We start from the raw sequence: 9,839 nt of genomic DNA, 5'->3' as shown, positions 1-9,839 counted from the left end.
GAATGCCTGACTCTTAGCAGTTTTCATGACAACATGATTTCAAAGATGGTGTGTGCGTTATTTAGAGATGCATTCCTTTGCTGAAATAGTCTGTCTGGGTCCTGCCAGAGCTTCTGCTATGATACCAAAGTCCCACTGTGTGGATTTAGAGACAATGGACAGCTCATGAGTCGTGCTAAGCCATAAGCTGAGCCAAAGGTGCAGGTATTAATGCTGAGTCACTGCTATGCTTTGCAGATTTAATACTTTATCCTTCCTGTCCACATATTCTAGCCAGTCAGCTAGGCTTGGAGATAGTCAAGCAGAGCTGGGCACCAGAGCCGAAATGATGGAAACAGTATCTCTTTCCCAAATGCCCTGCTTCACTCCCACACCTCAGCAAGCCTCGGTGTCCACCTGTTCCGATGATTCATATGGGAACAAGGCGATGTCATCAGGCCAAATCTGGGAGGATGGAATGCTGCCCTTCCCAGCTGCGCTGCATCAAGCATATTCTTGCGAAATCAGGAAGAGAGAAACTCGCTTGTGAATTTGCCTTTCCTACTTTCTGTCAACAAAGGCAGGTGTCCTGGTCATACACTACTCGGTGCCTAGGACAGACAAGGTGAGCTCACAGATGGGTATCACGTGGACTGGCCACCGTGACGCAGGCAGTAGGGTGCCGCTGCGTGATACTGAGCCAGTGAGAAGGCCTTCGGTTCAGCTCCCAGATGGACCTGAACACGCCAGGTATGACAAGACCATTTTGGGAGTCCGTGTCTGCCAATCTCTGTCTGTTTCTCTTATGAAAGAAATAAATAAACATAAAGGAAAAAAAATTACAACTGGGCCAGCTGGTGACACGGTGGTTACGGTGGCTGGATTCCACAAGGCAGATTACGCGCTTCAAGCCTCAGGCCTGGAGGCTTGAGAAACACACCAGGTGCACGTGCGGGCATGACCAACGTCCCAAGAGAAGAACGAAGGGGAAGGGAATCGCGCTGTGGCCTTTCCCTCTAGGGGGTGATTTCTCACTTTCTCTCTCCTCTCTGGTGAGTGCCCGTACCTTATCATAAACTAAAAGCATGACAAGACAAAAGTAAATAAACTAGAACGAAAGTTATTATGGTGGGTTTGATGAGCCAGAGGCACCTAGCCTTCCACATTTCAGGTGGGCCGTCGGGGACAGGCTCCAGCAGCGCTGGCATCTGACTGCAGCGCTGAGCTGGTAGAGGGATGACTGGAGGTGAGGAAAGAGAAGAGAGGCTAGCTTCGGCCCAGCGGAATGCCCTAAGTTAATGGGGAAGAGTGTTATGTTTGTCTTACGTATTTCTTTTATTCTTCCACAGCCCGGATGCCAGCCTGTGTCTTTTGGTGGAGCCGGATTCTCAATAATAAGGAAAACCAATCTTTAGAAGACTACTAAGAGGTTACAGAGTAATTTACATTTAAATAGGTAATTACTGAACAAAATCGAAATATAAATCTAAAGGAATGATTGTAAAGGTGGAATTTTAGACAACATGACAGGCCGAGGGGCCTCCTCAGCATCTACCCAATCTCATCACTTAACAGCAGTGTGTTCTAAGGGAGCGCCCAGCCCTCTGGCAGTGTTAGAACTACAGGTGACAGGTGGATACGGGATTAGCAAACACTGAATCACAGAACGAGAAAAGTATTCCTTTATGAACCCTCTTTCATGTAGTCAAGGAGAACACCTCCGTACGGGCTCACAGGTCTCTAACACCTCTCTAACAGTGGCTAGTCTCTACTCTGGGCAGAGAGAGAAGGCTTATGACAAGCAGGCTTATGGCATATACATACATGTGGCTATCAAAATCAAGCTTATTTTTTAACCATAAATAAATTCATAATTGTCGTTACAGGAACGAAGCATGTAAACTCCAACTTTCAAATGCAATGTGACAGTCACTCATGGCAAAGGGACTTCTAGGAGAGGGCTAAAAAGTTTCCCTAAAAAAATATATTAGATAAAAAAGACTAGGGTCTGGGCCAGCAGGTGGCATGGTGGTTAAAGTGTTGGACTCCCCCATGGCCAAGTGCAGTTTGAGTCCTGGACCTGGCAACTTGCTTTCTCTCTCTCTCTCTCTCTCGTGAACACACATGCCCTGTGGAAAGTGAAAATAATAATGCCAAATAAAATTAAATAAATTATTACTAGGGGTATTTTAAAGAAAAATGTTAAATAAATTTGGCATAGGTGCTACGGGCATATAACCGATATTCTGAGGGCAGATGTGGATAACCAAAGTGGATATCCAGAGCCTGTTGGTCAGGCGCTTGACTTTTGGCTTTACCGACCCAGAAGTAGAATGTAAGAGTGACAGTGAGTAGGAAAAGCAGGCTCTGAGCAGTGACTGCCACAGGCCCAGAGGCCGGGCATGGAAACATGACCACGCTGCGTTTCCCAGGCAAAGGCAGGAAAGAGACCAGTGACCCACTGTCCAGGGTCTGTTCCTTTGTACAGTGGATCAAAAATAATCAGAAAAAGGTGACAAGCACATGCATACATGTGGACATCAACATCAAACTTAGTTTAACCATAAATAAAATAATTGTAGTCACCGGAACGAAGCATGTAAACCCCAACTTGCAAACGCAATGCGGCATTTTGTTCCATTTTCATGATCTGTTTATGCTTCATTTCCTGCTCAATGCCACTGACGAGTCTGTAGAACTGATAACACACCAAGCCATATAACTTTCTTTTTCAAAAGCAAGGTTACACGCAATGTGTTTAAAACTGTGTGTAAAGAAATGTGAAACTGCAATTTTTTTTCAGGGAAGACGTCTTGACTGTCCTCTGTTTTGTCAGAATGTTTATACCCAATTAGAAAAAAAAATCATACTTAAAGCTTTAAATAGGCAAGATTCATGCTGTCAAAATGCCCATATTTTCATGAAAACAGGCACCCTTAGGCAGGAAAAACAAAATTGCTTTTAATGACAGAACTTTTGAAATTGTACTTGCAAAGGGCAGGAATAAGCGATAAAGCTAATTAGTCACAAACAAAATAAAACGGATGTTGTAGGAGCCAGACAGTGTCACAGTAACACTGCGATTCTGGACCCATACGGGACGGTCTTAGGTTCACAACTTGGTCTCCTTGAATGTGGGGCGTAGGGGAGCCCAGTGAGGCATGCAGGCGCTCAGGAGCCCATGACCCAGGCTGGCCAAAGCTGGATGCGGGGCACAGATTGAGGATCCTGCCTTAGGGACAGATGTTTCCCTCACTTTGGTGGGAGAAAAGAAAGAAACTTTCTAAAAATGCCTAGTGCAGGGCCAGCAGGTGGCCTGGAGGTTAAGGGGCTGCACTCCCAAATGGCCTACAACAGTCTGAGACCCAGACCTGGTGGCTTGAAAAGCACACTGCACACATACATGCATGCCCAAAATCCCGCGAGGAGAATGGAGAAAGGACTGCAGCAAGGCCCTCCACCCCCCAGGGGGCGGGGAGATGTTTTCTCTCTTCCCCTCTCTCTTTCTCCTGTGAGTGCATAGATACAATAGCAAAAAACCTAAAAAAAAAAAAAAAAGAATGGCGTGGTTCCTTACTTGTTAATGTATAACTCATTAACAGACCGAGCTTGGCTAGCAGGAATCATTTAAAGGTCCATTCTTTGCGGAAATGGTGTCAGGTGACTTTGCAACTCCTAGCCTGGAAGTGCCTCTGAAACCTTCCAGGTCTAAGCAGTCACACCCTCAGAAATGAAGGACGGCACAGTGGGGTGTGCGAGGGTTAGAAATCTCACCGTCTTGGGCGTGGTGGCGCCCGCCCTATGGCAGAAATCTCACCGTCTTTGGTAGTCCAGCTACCAAACTCCACTGAGTTTCAACCAAAAACCCAGCTTTGATGGTTTCTGGTTGAAACTATATAATAAAACTTATGAAACTAACCTCATTAATTAATCTTTCCTATTTCCAACAAGGATCTACAGGCTGTATTTAATGTAGAAACAACCAGTTGAAAAGGAAACATTTAAAAATATTAGGTCAAACAGGTTAGTTGGCATGATGTGAGTATCAAAGAAATACAGCTATAAATCTCAGTGACATTATTTTAAAAGGAAGAAGCCTAAAAAGTTGTCAAACCAGTTTGTGTGTTGATAAGAGTACATTTAAATTACTTATGGGTCGGTGAGAGTCTGTCTTCTCGCTCACAGGGGAAACCACACGCTGCTAGCACCTTGGCAGGACCAACGAAGTGCCTAGCAGGATTTGTAAGACCCAGTGCAGAGTGGAAATGTGGGAGCCCCTTGCTGAAAACATTACTAAGAATTTCAAGATGAGGGGCAGCAAGTGGCGTGGAGGTGAAGGCACGAGACTCCCACCTGGTTGACTACACAGTTTGAATCCTGGACCTGGTGGTTTGAAAAATCATGCCAGGCACATGTGCGTGTGTGCCTAAAATCCCGATAGGAGAATGGAGGAGAAAGGATTGTGGCATGGCCATCCCCATGAGGGAGGGGAGCTGATTTCTTACATTCCTTCTTTCTGTTTCTCTCCAGCAAACACACATGCACCCTGTGGCAAAAACCTAAGGAAAAAAATGTAAAACTTAAAAAAAAAAAATGGATTTCAAGATGGTAGTATTGATTTAATACAAAGTATTAAATCCAGCAATGGGTCCTTCAGAGCACTAGGTTCTGGATGATTCCGTCCAGGAAGCTGCTCTTAGCACCCCCAAGACATAGTTACACTTTCTGGCTCCTAAGAATGTTGTTTCCAAAGTAGTGTCGGAGTTGTCCACAGTCTATGTTCAAATGAACCAGGACCCTCAGATGCCCTGAACAATATTCCCCTTAAGAGATTCAAAGATTGATATAAATCTGGTATTTCCTCTTTCTCTCCATTTTTTTTTCCCCAAGCCTGAATAAAGACTTTCAAAATATTTCAGTTTCCTGCTGCAGAGCAAGCCAAGGAATGGCTTGGTTGTTAACAGGCAGTTCAGTACGTTGTAAAGGAAGAAGTTAACAATCGCCTGAAAGTCAAGGCCTGTAGCCCACCACCGTCTGGCTGACCTTGCCACAGTGGTGTCTTTCTTTCCTTATTAATGTGTCTTTCAACACTCAAACAGGATGTCAGCTATGAGGGAAAGTTGCTGCCCTTTTCCTACCATGAACCCCAGAGTCATTTCCACGCCACAGGAATCCCTGTTACTTTCCAGTGAAGGGCTGTGCATTGTGGCTTTGCCTCAAAAGGAAGTAGATGCACAATACCTTAAAAGCAAACACACACACACACACACACACAGAACCAGAAAAAGAAGTCACTCCACAAATGCGCAAATGCCACCTCTGAATTCTCATCCCTCATGTCTCCATTTCTAAGCCCCAAATCATTCTCTTTACATTTAACAACTCTTTCTGGCAGTGAAATAGGAAGAGGTGAGGATTTCCTCCAAATCAGGAGGACATTAACAATTAAGTGTTAATGCGAACACCGTTAAAGGTGATGCAATTATAACTGTATTCCACAAAGGGCAATAGGAAATAATTACTCTGATTCTCAAGTGATAGTTCCAAGACAATGAGATTCTCCATCTAAACTCCATTAGAAGGGGATCTGAAACTCAGACGCACACCTACGGCTGCAGGAGCTGCTCCTTACCGCAACAATAACCGTGTCCGTGCCACGCCAGGCTTCTCTTGCCATCTGCCTTGACTCCTGGAAGAGAACGCAGCTACAGTGGGGTCCTGGGACCACTAACTCACTGCTCCCGGAGCTGCCTGCCACACGGTGCTCAGATCCTGAAAAGGGCTGATCTGAGTAGCCCGAAGTGCCATCTTAGCCTCCAAGTTGGACCAAAAGCAAAAGACACCCCAGCATCATTGCATGGCTTCTGAGGATGGTGAAGTCTATCCAAGGAAACAACTAACCTCCAGTTAGCATATGCATGGCAGCACGGAGACTTGACCCGAGTGGGAGAACAGCAGCTGCACCCTTAATGCCTATCTCAGCCTTAGTTGATGAAAATTGGAGGAGGTGATAGAACCAGTCCATTGCTAATGTCTCCTAATGACGCAGAGATGAAAATTTAAAATGGGCCTCTACATACTATGTTAACTCCCGATTTTAGCAGTCCCTCAACAATCCATAAACCCTTCTCCCCTTTTATTTGCCAAAGATTGACACTGCTAATCAGGGCTAAGATGAACTTAAATAATGAACTACGTGTACCAATATGTTAATCCACTGGCAAAGCACTGAGAGGGCACGGCCACGTTGCGCTGGGATGCTAGAGCGAGGATTGCGGGTCATCCTAACATCTTCTACCAAAAGCTGCTCGAAGGATGTATCTGCTAAGAAGATCACCCGTAAACAGTAACTGCTACGGTTTCAATGAATCCACACAAAAGTTCCTGTGTTGGACTTTGGCTGTATTGTGAAGGTACTGAGATAAAATTTAATTCTGCTAGAAGACTAAGAGGTGGAGCCTTTGGAGGGTGATTATGATGAGGGCCCCATGAATGGCTAGGCATGGTCTATAAGAAGTCACAAGGACACAGAGGCACGCGCTCCTGCTCTTTTCAGTGCTGTGATGTATCAAGAAGACCCTCACAGACATGGCCTCTGGACCTTGGAGCTTCAAACCACGAGCTGAATAAACCTCTGCTTTTATAAACTACCCAGACATCAGTATTTCCATTATTACCGACGGAACAGACTAGAACAGAATCCAATCAAAATAGAATTGAAAAAAATCAAAGAAATCGCCACTTCTCACTCTATGTATAGGGACTAATAAAAGAATTGATATTATGTGTATGTATTAGTGGTTCTTATATATAATTGAAGATTTTTGTATTTATTCTTTCAACATTGATAACTGGCATCTGTGTCAGAATATTTTATAAATAATCACTATATGATAGATAGCCTTCAAGAACATCTAAATAAATAACCCTGAGTCTGGACTGACATACACAAGTTCTACAAAGTGTGGAAAAAATTATAGCCAATCACAGAAAACACATACATCTATGTACAAAGCCCCCCCACCACACGCACCATATCTAATATGACTGAAAACAAGAAACACAAAAATAAACATGGATGTTGGAAGAAATCAAAATAGACACAGTCTTTACAATGTTTGGGGACTAGTTTCATCTGCAGGAATTGGACGACTTGCAGATTTCACGGCTAGTCTATCCAGTACACTCAAACACCTGTCTTACTATATGTTTTAGCGTGATCTCACCATGGAGTCATTCCTTTTTGAAAATTTTATTTTCAAGGTTTAAGCTACAATGACTAGAGGATCATGTTTCTTTCAGCCACGACAGGTAATAAGGTTCTCAGCACCAGAAATGATAAAAATGGTAACATTTCGGATGTTAAAAACGCTAGAAGTTAGTAAAGATCTCCTGAGATTTCTTCTTAGAATTTAAAGGAGAACTTGAGACAATTCTGGCTTTCCTGGCTGTCCATTAGCAACCATCACTCCACAGCTTTCATATTAAAAAGCATGGGCACTTGAAGATGTTAGTCCTTCATAAACTTTGCCCAAAGGACATTAGCGAGAGGCATGCATCAGGTGACAGGGTAGTGCCTCCCAGGACAGTGGGGCTTGTCAGACCATGCAACAGGATCCCAAGGACCTGTCTCAATCAAGTTAATTAGAGACATCTGCGGCACAGAGATCAAGCCAGGCAAGCCCTGCCGCTTATTTGCACCAAAAAGGTACAACTTCTGTGGGAGGTAAGAGAGCTAGAATGACAAACAGATAGCAATCAGTAACGTGAGCTGGCTGGACATCTGAGCGCACTCACCACTGAAATAAAGCTGGGAGGACCAAGGGATGCAAATGCTGAGCTGATGAAAAGGCTCCAGGAGATCTGAACAAACCTTTGATATTCTTAGCCCTACAAGAATCTCAATGCTGTAAATGGTGCTCCTGCCCCCCTCATCCCAGCACCTGCTTGAACCCTTCATTCACCTATGCATTACCTCCAGGGCTTTCTCTCACTCCTTCCAGGGACCCTGACCTCTGTTTTCTGCAAACAACTCTGCCCTCGTCCAAGATGTTGTTACTGATGGAGATCTAGTGTTGGAAGTTGTAGCCTTTGTAGAGCCGACACTGTTTGAAACTTTGCCTCTGGAAAGTATAACCTTTAAACAACTCAAATCTTGGCTCTTTGGCCAGCCCCATAACACAGTGGTAAAGCACAGTACCTAGGTAACTGGATCCCTCATGACTGAAGGTGGTTCGAGTTCTAGCCCCCAGTGGCTTGAAAATTACGCTGGATTCATGTGCATGTGCGCCCCAAATCCTGATGGAGTGGAGAAACAGAGGAAAGAGGACTGTGGTGTTGTCTCTCTATTGAGTGTCTGTACACTTTGGGAAAAAAAAAGAAAAAGCAGGACTAGCCAGTGCAGTGGAGTTAGATGGCTGGATTCTCTACATGGCTGACGGCACAGTTCGAGTTCTGGAATCGGCAGATTGGAAAACACACTGGGTGCATACATGTGCGTAACCAAAATCCTGAGAGGAGGACGGATTCATGGAGTAGGAATCAGTGCTGCAGATGTCTCTAATTAACTTGATTGAGACAGGTCCTTGGGATCCTATTCATGGTCCCACCACTGCCATGAGCAAATTTGCGCCCTACAGCAAATTAGAAAAATAGTAATAGAAAAAAACTTTGGTACTAGAAAACCACAGCATTCCCCATTGCCAGGCCTGGTTTTTAGCAGTCTGGTTCTATTGATGATAGGGAGTCTTTAAAGTACTTATTTATTCATTCTCCTTGTTGATTATCATTCTATTTTTTTAATCGCCAGAGGGTGCATGTACTTCCTTGGGGGTGGGAAGACAAAGAGATAGGAGGGATACCCTCTAATAGGGGTCATGCCACAATCCCCTCTCCTCCATTGGTCCATCCTATCAGGATTTTGAGCACACAGACACACACACACACACACACACACACACACACAGACACACACAGTGTTTTTAAGCCAGAGCAAGAATTCAAACCATGTGGGATCTGACTCCCTTAACCACTAGGCTATGGGGCCAGCCTTATATCGTTCTTAAATGTCCTAAAAAAATGATAGCAGGCAGCGTCCTGTCGCGTCCAGTCATTCGGCTTTCATACATACAAGAGGAGGTGTCCTCACTGATGACAAATAGGCTGTCTTCTCTAAATTATTACCAAAGGTCCTGTCATGTCCATGTTAACTCCAGCTCATGAGGGAGGCTGAAAGAAGGATGCCCGAAGTCAGAAACTGTGGCTGTGATAGATTCAATTCTCAAAGCAAAATGGATCTGAAAAGACCGTCAGCCCAACACTAGACAGGTTGGTGTGAAATGAAATGTCACACCACGACAGATTCTTCAGGCTCTGGGACATGTTTGATTCAATGCTCTAATTCATTAACAATTGGATTTTCACTGGACATCAACATCCACACTGGAAACACCACTGTCATGGTTTAGATAGAGCTGTCCACCGAAGAGAGACTGTGAACTGTTGGCCCAAGAGCCCATTTCAGGCCTATGTGCGTACATTTTAGCCAGCACAGTGCTTCAGAGTCAGCCGAGCCATATTTAGAAATCTAGAGATTTTAGGTGAAATTCGGATTTCTACCTTCTCTTGAAGAATTAGATCTGGTGTCATCACTCTCCATTTTTCTTACCTAGAACTACTCTGCTGAAACAGATGAGGAGTCACCCCTCTGGCAGCGCCTTTACTCACGTGATCTGTACGCCAGGCCTGACTTTCTTCCTGGGTATGCGCCCAGCTGCATCAGGCACTGAAGTCTGCATCGCCTGCCAAAGAACCTCTGTCTTTGTCACTTCTCAGAATTTGCCATGTAATCGATAATATTT

The 9,839-nt window shown here is 44.5% G+C and overlaps 1 long non-coding RNA gene across 1 annotated transcript; it reads left to right on the top strand.

Annotated features, from left to right (window-relative positions):
* Positions 1-834: 834 nt before the first annotated feature.
* Positions 835-6,713, top strand: LOC106734598 (uncharacterized). Its single transcript, XR_001370162.2, has 3 exons — positions 835-1,031; positions 1,329-1,435; positions 5,559-6,713. It is a non-coding gene; the product is annotated as an uncharacterized LOC106734598 (long non-coding RNA).
* The last annotated feature ends 3,126 nt before the right edge of the window (positions 6,714-9,839 follow it).

The sequence above is a fragment of the Tupaia chinensis genome, unplaced genomic scaffold (genome assembly GCF_000334495.1).
Source record: "Tupaia chinensis unplaced genomic scaffold, TupChi_1.0 Scaffold000155_1, whole genome shotgun sequence".
NCBI classification, from domain to species: domain Eukaryota; kingdom Metazoa; phylum Chordata; class Mammalia; order Scandentia; family Tupaiidae; genus Tupaia; species Tupaia belangeri.
Note: the sequence above shows the minus strand (reverse complement) of the source record. Positions and strands in the feature narration are given on the sequence as shown.